At 42.7% G+C, this 10,586-nt stretch overlaps 1 long non-coding RNA gene across 2 annotated transcripts in view; it reads left to right on the forward strand.

Annotated features, from left to right (window-relative positions):
• Positions 1-10,586, forward strand: part of LOC122550068 — a 69,547-nt gene that overhangs the window by 30,034 nt on the left and 28,927 nt on the right. The gene's annotated exons all lie outside the window — the stretch shown is intronic.

The raw sequence follows: 10,586 nt of genomic DNA on the forward strand, positions 1-10,586 counted from the left end.
AAAGGGGCAGTAGAGAGAGATCTGGGTGTTCTTGTACACCAGTCAATGAAGGCAAGCACTACAGCAGGTAGTGAAGAAGGCTAATAGCATGCTGGCCTTCATAACAAGAGGGATTGAGTATAGAAGCAAAGAGGTCCTTCTGCAGCTGTACAGGGCCCTGGTGAGACCACACCTGGAGTACTGTGTGTAGTTCTGGTCTCCAAATTTGAGGAAAGACATTCTGGCTATTGAGGGAGTGCAGCGTAGGTTCACGAGGTCAATTCCTGGAATGGTGGGATTACCTTACACTGAAAGACTGGGGCGACTGGGCTTGTATACCCTTGAGTTTCGAAGACTGAGAGGGGATCTGATTGAGACGTATAAGATTATTAAAGGATTGGACACTCTGGCAGCAGGAAACATGTTTCCGCTAATGGGTGAGTCCCGAATCAGAGGACACAGCTTAAAAATACGGGGTAGACCATTTATGACAGAGATGAGGAGAAACTTCTTCACCCAGAGAGTGGTGGCTGTGTGGAATGCTCTGCCCCAGAGGGCAGTGGAGGCCCAGTCTCTGGATTCGTTTAAGAAAGAGTTGGATAGAGCTCTCAAGGATAGTGGAATCAAGGGTTATGGAGATAAGGCAGGAACAGGTTATTGATTAAGGATGATCAGCCATGATCATATTGAATGGTGGTGCAGGCTCGAAGGGCAGAATGGCCTACTCCTGCACCTATTGTCTATTGTCATAAGGGGCAACGTTTTCATGCAGAGGGTGGTATGTGTATGGAATGAGCTGCCAGAGGATGTGGTGGAGCTGATACAATTGCAACATTTAAGAAGCATTTGGATGGGTATATGAATAGGAAGGGTTTGGAGGGATATGGGCCGGGTGCTGGTAGGTGGGACTGGATTGGGTTGGGATATCTGATCGGCATGGACGGGTTGGACCGAAGGGTCTGTTTCCATGCTGTACATTTCTATGACTCTATAAGGAGCTGAGGGGTATCTATTTCACGCAAAGGGTGGTATGTGTATGGAATGAGCTGCCAGAGGAAGTGGTGGAGGCTGGTACGATTATAACATTTAAAAGGCATCTGGATTGGTATATGAATAGGAAGGGTTTGGAGGATATGGGTCAAATGTTGGCAAATGGGACCAGATCAGATTGTGGTGACAGTTCAGCATGAATAAGTTGGACTGAAGGATCTGTTTCTGTTCTGTATAACTGTATGACTCATTATCCTCTGAGGTGTTGCTGCTGCAGAGGACATTGTGACATTTCATGCCTTGTTCTTTTCTAGTGGTCTCTGATATCAGCAGTTGAGAAGACACAAAGAGCGAGATGCTGGATATGCAAATTCTATAAATAACTATCATCTGATGTTGTGTATCTGAGAGCAACAGACGACAGACACCCTTGCTGGCTTCCTGTGACCATCCTACCTCTGTCAGTGCAGATACTATCAGGGGTCTCCCTTGCTAACTCTGTGGCCAGTTTATTAAAAGGGGTGTGGATTGGAATACCTGGCACCTTGCAGAGTGCATGAGATGGTGCCTTCTCATTCAGCGCTGTCTCCAGGACCTTGGAGTGCTGGTCCATAGCTCCTTGAAAGTGGAGTCGCAGGTAGATAGGATAGTAAAGAAAGCATTTGGTATACTTTCGTTTATTGGTCAGAGTATTGAGTATGGGAGTTGGGAAGTCATGTTATGGCTGTACAGGACATTGGTTAGACCACTTTTGGAATATTGTGTGCAATTCTGGTCTCCTCCCTATTGGAAAGATGTTGTGAAACTGGAAAGGGTTCAGAAAGGACTTACAAGGTCTCCCTTGCTAACTCTGTGGCCAGTTTATTGAAAGGGGTGTGGATTGGAATACCTGGCACCTTGCAGAGTGCATGAGATGGTGCCTTCTCATTCAGCGCTGTCTCCAGGACCTTGGAGTGCTGGTCCATAGCTCCTTGAAAGTGGAGTCGCAGGTAGATAGGATAGTAAAGAAAGCATTTGGTATGCTTTCGTTTATTGGTCAGAGTATTGAGTATGGGAGTTGGGAAGTCATGTTGTGGCTGTACAGGACATTGGTTAGACCACTTTTGGAATATTGTGTGCATTCTGGTCTCCTCCCTATTGGAAAGATGTTGTGAAACTGGAAAGGGTTCAGAAAAGACTTACAAGGATGTTGCCAGGGTTGAAGGATTTGAGCTATAGAGAGAGGCTTAATAGGCTAGGGCTGTTTTCCCTGGACATCAGAGGCTGAGGGGTGACCTTATAGAGGTTTATAAAATCATGAGGGGCATGGATAGGATAAACAGACAAAGTCTTTTCCTTGGGGTTGGGGAGTCCAGAACTAGAGGGCATAGGTTCAGGGTGAGAGAGGAAAGATATAAAAGGAACATAAGGGGCAACTTTTTCACGCAGAGGGTGGTGCATGCATGCAATGACCTGCCAGAGGAAGTGTGTGGAGGCTGGTACAATTGCAGCATTTAAAAAACATCTGGATGGGTATTTGAATAAGAAGGGTTGAGAGAGATATGGGCCAAGTGCTGGCAAATGGGATTAGATTAGGTTGGGATGTCTGGTCGGTATAGACGAGTTGGACCAAAAGGTCTGTATCCATGTTGTGCATCACTCTGACTCTATGACTGTATGGTGTGAGCCCTTGGTACTGATCTGCACTGCCACCTAGATCCAGGTCACTACTAGGAGGAATCCCTGCTCCCATCACCTGGTACAGAACCTGCTGTCACTGATACATGGGCCAGTTTCTGATTTATGTGTGAGCCAGTTCCAGGCAGCAGTGAAATGACTGACATAGGCTCCAGTGATGCTGCAGCCTTGCAGTGAGTGAAGTTCTTTCCAGGTGGACGAGACCTTTGACTCTGGAACGTCCTGACAGGTATGTGAGAATTTCTCGTCTTCCCACATCACTAGATTCATTTTTTCAGGTTGCAAAACTACTCGCGTGTTTACATAATGAGTTAAAACCTGTGTAATTGTGCAAGAAAACATATCCTAACCCCGACCAGAATGATGGTTTCTAATGTGTCTGACGCCATACTTAAACTCTATAGTGGAAGATTCTAACCACAGAGTCTGTTCAGATCTCCTAAAATCGTTTCACAATTGTTTCTGAAGTGTAATCACAATTGCTATGTGGGTAATTATAACAGCCACCATAATCTCCTGTGAGCTCCCAGCAACAGCAAATGTGATGGATAACTTAATCTTCACTGTTCATTTTTTTTAGCTGAAGGAGGAATAGAGGCCAGGTTTTTGAGCTAGCTCTCCAACTTTTAGATTCAATTGGTCAGGGCAACAGGACCTTCTTCTTCACACCTCAGTGAAAGTACAGCATTTCTAACCAAGCAGTATAGTTCTATCCAAGCTCATGTGATGCTGGATCATAAACATTGGCTGACACCTACCCTCAGGACAGCTACATGAACTTTCATTCTGACCTCACCTGATACTAGGCAAGGGCAACCTAGCAGCTCAACCACCTTCAGCTGCTTCATCACTGACCTTCCCTCCATACGGTCAGAAGTGTGATCTTTGCCGACAATTGCACAATTATCAGCACCATTTGTGACACCTCAAATACTGAAGCAGCCCATGTTCAAACACAACACGATGTGGACAATGTCCAGACTGAGGCAAGTAACATTCACGCCACACAAATGCCAAACAATGACCAATTCCAATAAGAAACAATGTAATCACATCCCTGACATTCAGTGGTGTTACCATCACTGAATCCTCCACTATAAACTTCATTGACCAGAAACACAACTGGACTTACCACAAAAACACATTGGCTACAAGAGCAGGAATACAGCAAAGGATAACTCACCTCCTGACTCTCCAAAGCCTGTCCATCATCTACAACGCACAAGTCAGGGGTGGGATGGAATACTCCCCACTTGCCTGAATGAGTGAAATTCCAACAATATCAAGATGCTTGACACCATCCAGGACAAAGCAGCCTGTTTGATTGGCACTGCATCCACAAGCATCCACCCTCTCCACCAATCACCCTCAGTAGCAGCAGTATGTACTATCTACAAGATGAACTGCCGAAATTCACCAAAGATCCTTAGAAAGCACCTTCCAAACCCACGACCACTTCCATCTAGAAGGACAAGGGCAGCAAATACATGGGAACACCACTACCTGCAAGTTCAGCTCCAAGCCACTCGCCATCCTGACTTGAAAAAAAAACTGTTCCTTTACTGTTGCTGAGTCAAAATCCTCACTACCACCTTCTCAAGGGCAACTAGGGATTGGCAATAAATGCTGGCCTAACTAGCAACACCCACATCCCATGATTGAATAAAAAAATATTTGTGGCCTAAAAGATGGTTGAATTCACCTCCCAAGATGTATGCCACTGAGGACAATCGGTATGCCACTGTTGGTTTCCCCCTACAGACTGTTCACGGCTACCCTGCATCAGGTAGCTGCAAAATCTTGCAGACAGTGAATTAAAAGCTCTAAGGATTCCTAGCCATTCAATGTCAAGCTTGTCCTGACAAAACCTTGGGGGTGGGAGAGACATATGCATGATGGGAATACAAGGCATTCTAGCTATCAAGAGGGCACCTCACTGGCCATATTTTCTCTTTTCCTCATTGGATCTCATTTGGTTTCAGAAAAGATCACAGAAGTGAAGCCCCTCACTACCCATCGCTCAACATTTATCTTCTGGATTCTAGCTGCGAAGATAAACCATTTATATTTTCTATACCGTATTTTTTAACAATCATTTACAGGATGTGGGCTTTACTGGCTGGGTCAGCATTTATTGCCCATCCCTAGTCATCCTGGAGGAGATGATGCTGACTCATTTTTGTGAACTTCTCCAGTCTATGAGGGTTAGAGAACACACAACCCTGTTAGGAAGAGAGTCCCAGGATATTAACCCAGCTGCCTTCACCATAAGGTCATAATATAGATATTTAGGAGATATTTTTAAAAGGAAAGTTAATCTATTTTGAATGTTGGAAAAGCTATGTTGTGTAGAAATGTCAGTAAAATTATTTCTAAACGTAGCTGATATAGACTGCAAGAAAACGACACAGTCATTACGTCGTTAATGTTGAAATTCTCAGCAAAGTCAGTCCTCAACAGTGCCTATCAACTTTATTACAATTTTTAGTTCAGCAACCTGCCTCCCACCTAATTATGCTTTGGGAGTAGTATGGGTGCTGGTAAGATAATAAGGAATAATCACTGCTTAGTCTCACTAGCGAGTTAGCTAATGTTTAATGCTGGGTGTATACTTGAATTCCTGGTATTGTGTAATTAGATACATTCCATTCTACATTTCGTGCCAGATATAATCAGCTGGGAAGCATGAAGCTGCACAAAGTGGGCATGAGCCAGGAAACATTGCAGAGGGGAATAGTATAATGAATAGCGTGCAAGATATAGGTGAGAGTGCCTCCTATATCATGTTGCATTACATTACATGTATATGTTACCACACCCAATGCTGCATTGTAGACATACTACTTCGGTACAGGATGCAGTATTGGTAGTGGCAGGTTCCAGCTTAGCAAAACAATCTTTAAAAGATTATAATTATCTTGCTTTTCAATTCTCTTCATATTTCTCCTCCCTACTTCTGAAAGGGGCTCTCATGTAAAAACACAAAAGAGAAGAAAGATCTGTACTCATAAGCACTTTATGGATAATTACAGACAACCAAACAATTACTTTATCAGTGTGGCCAATGCTGTTTGTAGGCAAATGTAGCAGTCACTTTTGCACATAGCAAAACCCTCAGTATTTGGTGGTATCCTTATTGGGAAATGTCAACACTGGTTTTGCTTTTATTGCTCAAACATATATTGCAACCATCAAGTCTTTTCATTTGTAATGAATGATCTTACTCCTAGATATCAAAGGACTGGTAGGAACCTTCAGCGTTGAGCAAGCTATCATTGGTGTCAAAGCATCAAAGTTCTGAAAGAAGTCAGAAGCTTTTAATTAAGGTGTCAAAGACTCTCAAAGCTATTAAATAACTTCAGAAGACAGAGATGGTGGCCCAGTGGTAATGTCACTGTGCTTGTTATCTGAAGGCCCAGACTAATGACCGTGGAAAAAGGTTTAAATCTCACCTTGACAAGTCTTGACTCTGAAATTAAAACTTTGTTGCAGTCGTGATGACCATTATCATTTCTTGCTAGGGAATGAGCCCATCTATTTCACAAATGGCCTTTAGGGAAGGAAATCTCCTGGCCTACATGTGCCTATAAATTCCGAGTTGCAGACCTCATTTTACCTTCTAATATTGCCTAGGTGAAAGTGAGGATTGCAGATGCTGGAGACTAGAGTCATGAGTGTGGTGCTGGAAAAGCACAGCAGGTCAGGCAGCATCCGAGGAGCAGGAGAGTCAGCCACTCGGTATAAAAATAATAAGGCATGGGAAACAAGGGGCTGGTCTTGCAGTGATTCCCACATCCCATGAAAGAGAAGTGGGAAGCTTTCACCGGCATTGTTTAAAATGCACCAATTGACATTGAATACTTGAGGAGAAAAAGAGGGCTCTGAATGTATTAATCATTTGATTTAGTGTAAAAATCTACAGAATGTTATGATCTCAGCTGACATTATTACTGGAAAAGTTTGAACCTAGGCTGAAATCTGGTTTATTATGCAAAAGAAATTAAAATACAATAGGATTAACTGAACTATAGGTGCACCACACTCAGGAAAATACAACTCCCCCTCCCCGAACACAAGGGGAGATAGGACATGAACCTAGATACAGTAACACCACCACTGCACCACAAGAACTTCTAGCTCATCAAAAATGTCTCCTAAATGAATTTTTATTAATCTATAAATTCACGGGATTTGTGCATCACTGGCTGGCCAGCATTTATTGCCCGTCCTTAGTTGCCCTTGAGAAGATTATGGTAAGCTGCCTTCATGAACCGCTGCAGTCCCCGAGCTTTGACAAAGGGTCAGTTGGACTCAAAACGTCAGCTCTTTTCTCTCCTTACAGATGTTGCCAGACCTGCTGAGATTTTCCAGCATTTTCTCGTTTGGCTGCAGTCCCTGTGCTGCAGGTAGATCAACAATGCCATTAGGCAAGGAATTCCAGAATTTTCACCCAGCAACAGTGAAGGAAAGGCAAGGAAGGTGATTGGATTGGAGGGGAACTTGCAGATAGTGATGTTTCCATGTATCTGCTGCCCTTGTCCTTCTAGTTGGAAGTGGTAATGGGTTTGGAAGGTTATCAACCCAAGCAGCATGACCCACCCAATGCATTTTGTAGGAGGATGTTGATGTTGTCTGCTTATATAAATGCTACGAATATTTGTGATGTGGTCCTGCCAGTGGAGTTAGACGCGGTGGAGCCAAAGCTGATGGAAGTAGCCTGTGAGGTCTACACAGCAGTAATATAGGACACAGGATTCAGCTTGATGATAAGAAATATGGTTCTGAACATATTCTGAATTTCTCCCGTACTCAGCACAAACAATAACTTTGAAATCTGAGAAAGTAATATCAAAACTTTGGAAAGAATAAACACAACAAAAATAAAATCAATTATTAATGAGAAAAGATAGACGATAATAATAAAAATCATGGAAAATGCACATCCCATATCAATTAATTATTAACTAGCTACATGTGTCTGATTTCAGGGTTGAAATCAACTTGTTGTCTGGTGGAAGGCTGTTTTGTGCTTGTGCAGTCAGTATTGATGCTGTCTTACTCACTACTGGAGCAGTTTTGGTGAACCCTGCATCGTTAAATGGGTTATTGTTTGGACAATTCACAGGAGGTTGCAGTTCATCATTAAATATAAGCAAATCAAATCAAAGCACTATAACAACATAATACATAGAAACAGAAGGAGGCCTTTCAATTCATCAAGTCTTCTCTGCCTTTCTGATAACCATGATCAGCCATGATCATAATGAATGGTGGTGCAGGCTCGAATGGCAGAATGGCCTACTCCTGCACCTATTGTCTACTGTCTATTGTCTAACCTACAACTCCACTTTCCTGCTTTTACCCCATAATCCTCAATTCCCTTACTGATTAAGCATCTGCCTATCTCTGCCTTGAACATACTTAACGATCCAAGCTCACTGTCCTCAGTAATAAAGAATTCCAAACTTTCACTGTCCTCTCAGAGAAAAATATTCCTCCTCATCACTGTCTTAAACTGGACAACTCCTTACTCTGAGACTATGACTTCTGGTCCTAGACTCTCTCACAATGGGAAGATACTCCATGTCTATCCTAAGTTCCCAAATAATCTCATAAATGTTATAAGGTCATCTCTCATTCTTCTAAATTCCAGTGAGTACAAGCCCAGCCTACACAACCTGTTCTCATATAGCATTCCTTCCATACCTGGTATCAGCCTCATGAACCTTATCTGATGTGTTTCAAATGTCTCAATATCTTTCCTTAGATGAAAGGACCAAAACTGTTCACCCTATTCCAGCTGTGGCCTGACTAGCATCTTGTATAGCTGTGTCCTATATTACTGCCGTCCCCACTTTTATACTCCATTCCCTTTAAAATAAAGTCCAACATTCTATTTTCCTATGCAGTGATCAGCTGAACTTGGATGCTAGCTTTTTGTGATTGAAGATAAATAACCCTCAAATCCCTCTGTTCTGTAGCTTTCTGCAGTCCTTCTCCCTTCACCTCCTCCATTTTGTCTGCCAAAATGCATAACCTCACATCCTCGTTGTATTTCATCTGGGACTCTCGTGCTTCTAAATGCTAGTGAATACAGGCCCAGTCAAACAACCTCTCATCACAAGACAGCCCCTGTCATCCCTGACATCAGGCATGTGAACCAAAGTTGCACTCTCTCTATGGCAGATATTTCATTATTTAGGTAGGGAGAAGAAAATTGCACACAATACTCCAGGTGCACTCTCACCAAAGCCCCACTGAACTGCAGTTAAGTATCCTTACTACTGAACTCCAATTCTGTTTCAATGAAGGCCAAAATATCATTTGCCTTCCTAATTGCTTGCTGCACCTGCCTGTATATTTGCTTTTACTAGTATATAAGGACACCCAGATCCCTTTGCACATCAATTTTTTCCAATATTCACCATTCAACAGAAACATCCTTTCTGTTTTTTGATACTGAAGTGTGTAACTCCACATTTAGCCATGTTTTAATGCATCTGCCATGAGTTTGCCCACTCCCTCAACTTATCTAAATCACTTTGAAGCTGCTACAGTAATCTATAGGAGTATTGCACAAGTCTCCTAACAGTGAACCTACAATAGGTGGGAGTGTAAAGCAGGAAATAACAGGAACTTGTCAGAAAAGTGCAGCAATCATATGGGGGCTGTCATCTACATATAGACAAAAGAAAATCAGATGGGAGAAAGGAGCCGAGATGACCAATTCATAGAATGTTTTTGAGATTGTTTGAACAGTACAACCTGGAGCTAACCAGAATAGACTATACAAGAATTAAACAAAGAACTGTGGATGCTGGCGATCTGAAACAAAAACAGAAATTGCAGTTGAAACTTGGCAGGTCTGGCAGTTTTTGTGTCAAGCTATTCTACAATGAGATAGAATTTGTTCACAAACTCAATTTGAACTATAGGTGAGGCTGAATTGTCTGGGGCTATTTTCCCTGGAGTGTCGGAGGCTGAGGGGTGACCTTATAGAGGTTCATAAAATCATGAAGAGCCATGGATAGGGTAAGTAGACAAGTTCTTTTCACCAGGGTAGGAGATTCCAAAACCAGAGAGCGCAGGTTTAAAATGAGAGGGGAAAGATTTAAAAGGGACCAAAGGGGTAGTGTGTATATGGAAAGAGCAGCAGAGGAAGTGGTGGAGTTGAGTACAATTACAACTTTTAAAAGGCATCTGGATGGGTGCACGAATATGAAGGGTTTAGCGGGATATGAGCCAAATGATGGCAAATGTGACTAGATTAATTGAGGACGTCTGGTCAGCATGAATGAATTGAGCCAAAGGGTCTGTTTCCGTGCTGTACAGCTCGGTGACTCTATCAGTGAAGGTGCTATAGGCAGCAGCTATCATAATGTGATTGACTTCTATATTCAGATGTAGAGAGAGAAAAGTAGGTCCAAGACTGGCATTTTGAAGTTAAATAAGGGCGATTGTGAACATCTTACCAACTTTCAAGAAGTGGCTAGTGAGATAGTTAAACTATGTATTTAGATTTTTCAAAATTCTTTTCATTTCAGGAAGGCTTCATTAGAATGGAAAGAACAAATGTAACTCCTTTATTCCAAAAAGGAGCAGGACTGACAGCAACAAACTAAAAGGCGGTTTGCTTTGGATCTATCATCAGGAAGATGTCAGAAGTGATTGCTGGGCCTCTTGCTGAAATATTTGTATCATCGATAGTCACAGGTGAGGTGCTGGAAGACTGGAGGTTGGCAAATGTGGTGCCACTGCTTAAAAAGGGCAGTAAAGACAAGCCAGGGAACTATAGACTGGTGAGCCTGACCTCGGTGGTGGGCAAGTTGTTGTGGGGTATCCTGAGGGACAGGATGTACATGTATTTGGAAAGGCAAGGACTGATTCGGGATAGTCAACATGGCTTTGTGCGTGGGAAATCATGTCTCACAAACTTGATT

The sequence above is a fragment of the Chiloscyllium plagiosum genome, chromosome 5 (assembly GCF_004010195.1).
Source record: "Chiloscyllium plagiosum isolate BGI_BamShark_2017 chromosome 5, ASM401019v2, whole genome shotgun sequence".
Lineage (NCBI taxonomy): Eukaryota > Metazoa > Chordata > Chondrichthyes > Orectolobiformes > Hemiscylliidae > Chiloscyllium > Chiloscyllium plagiosum.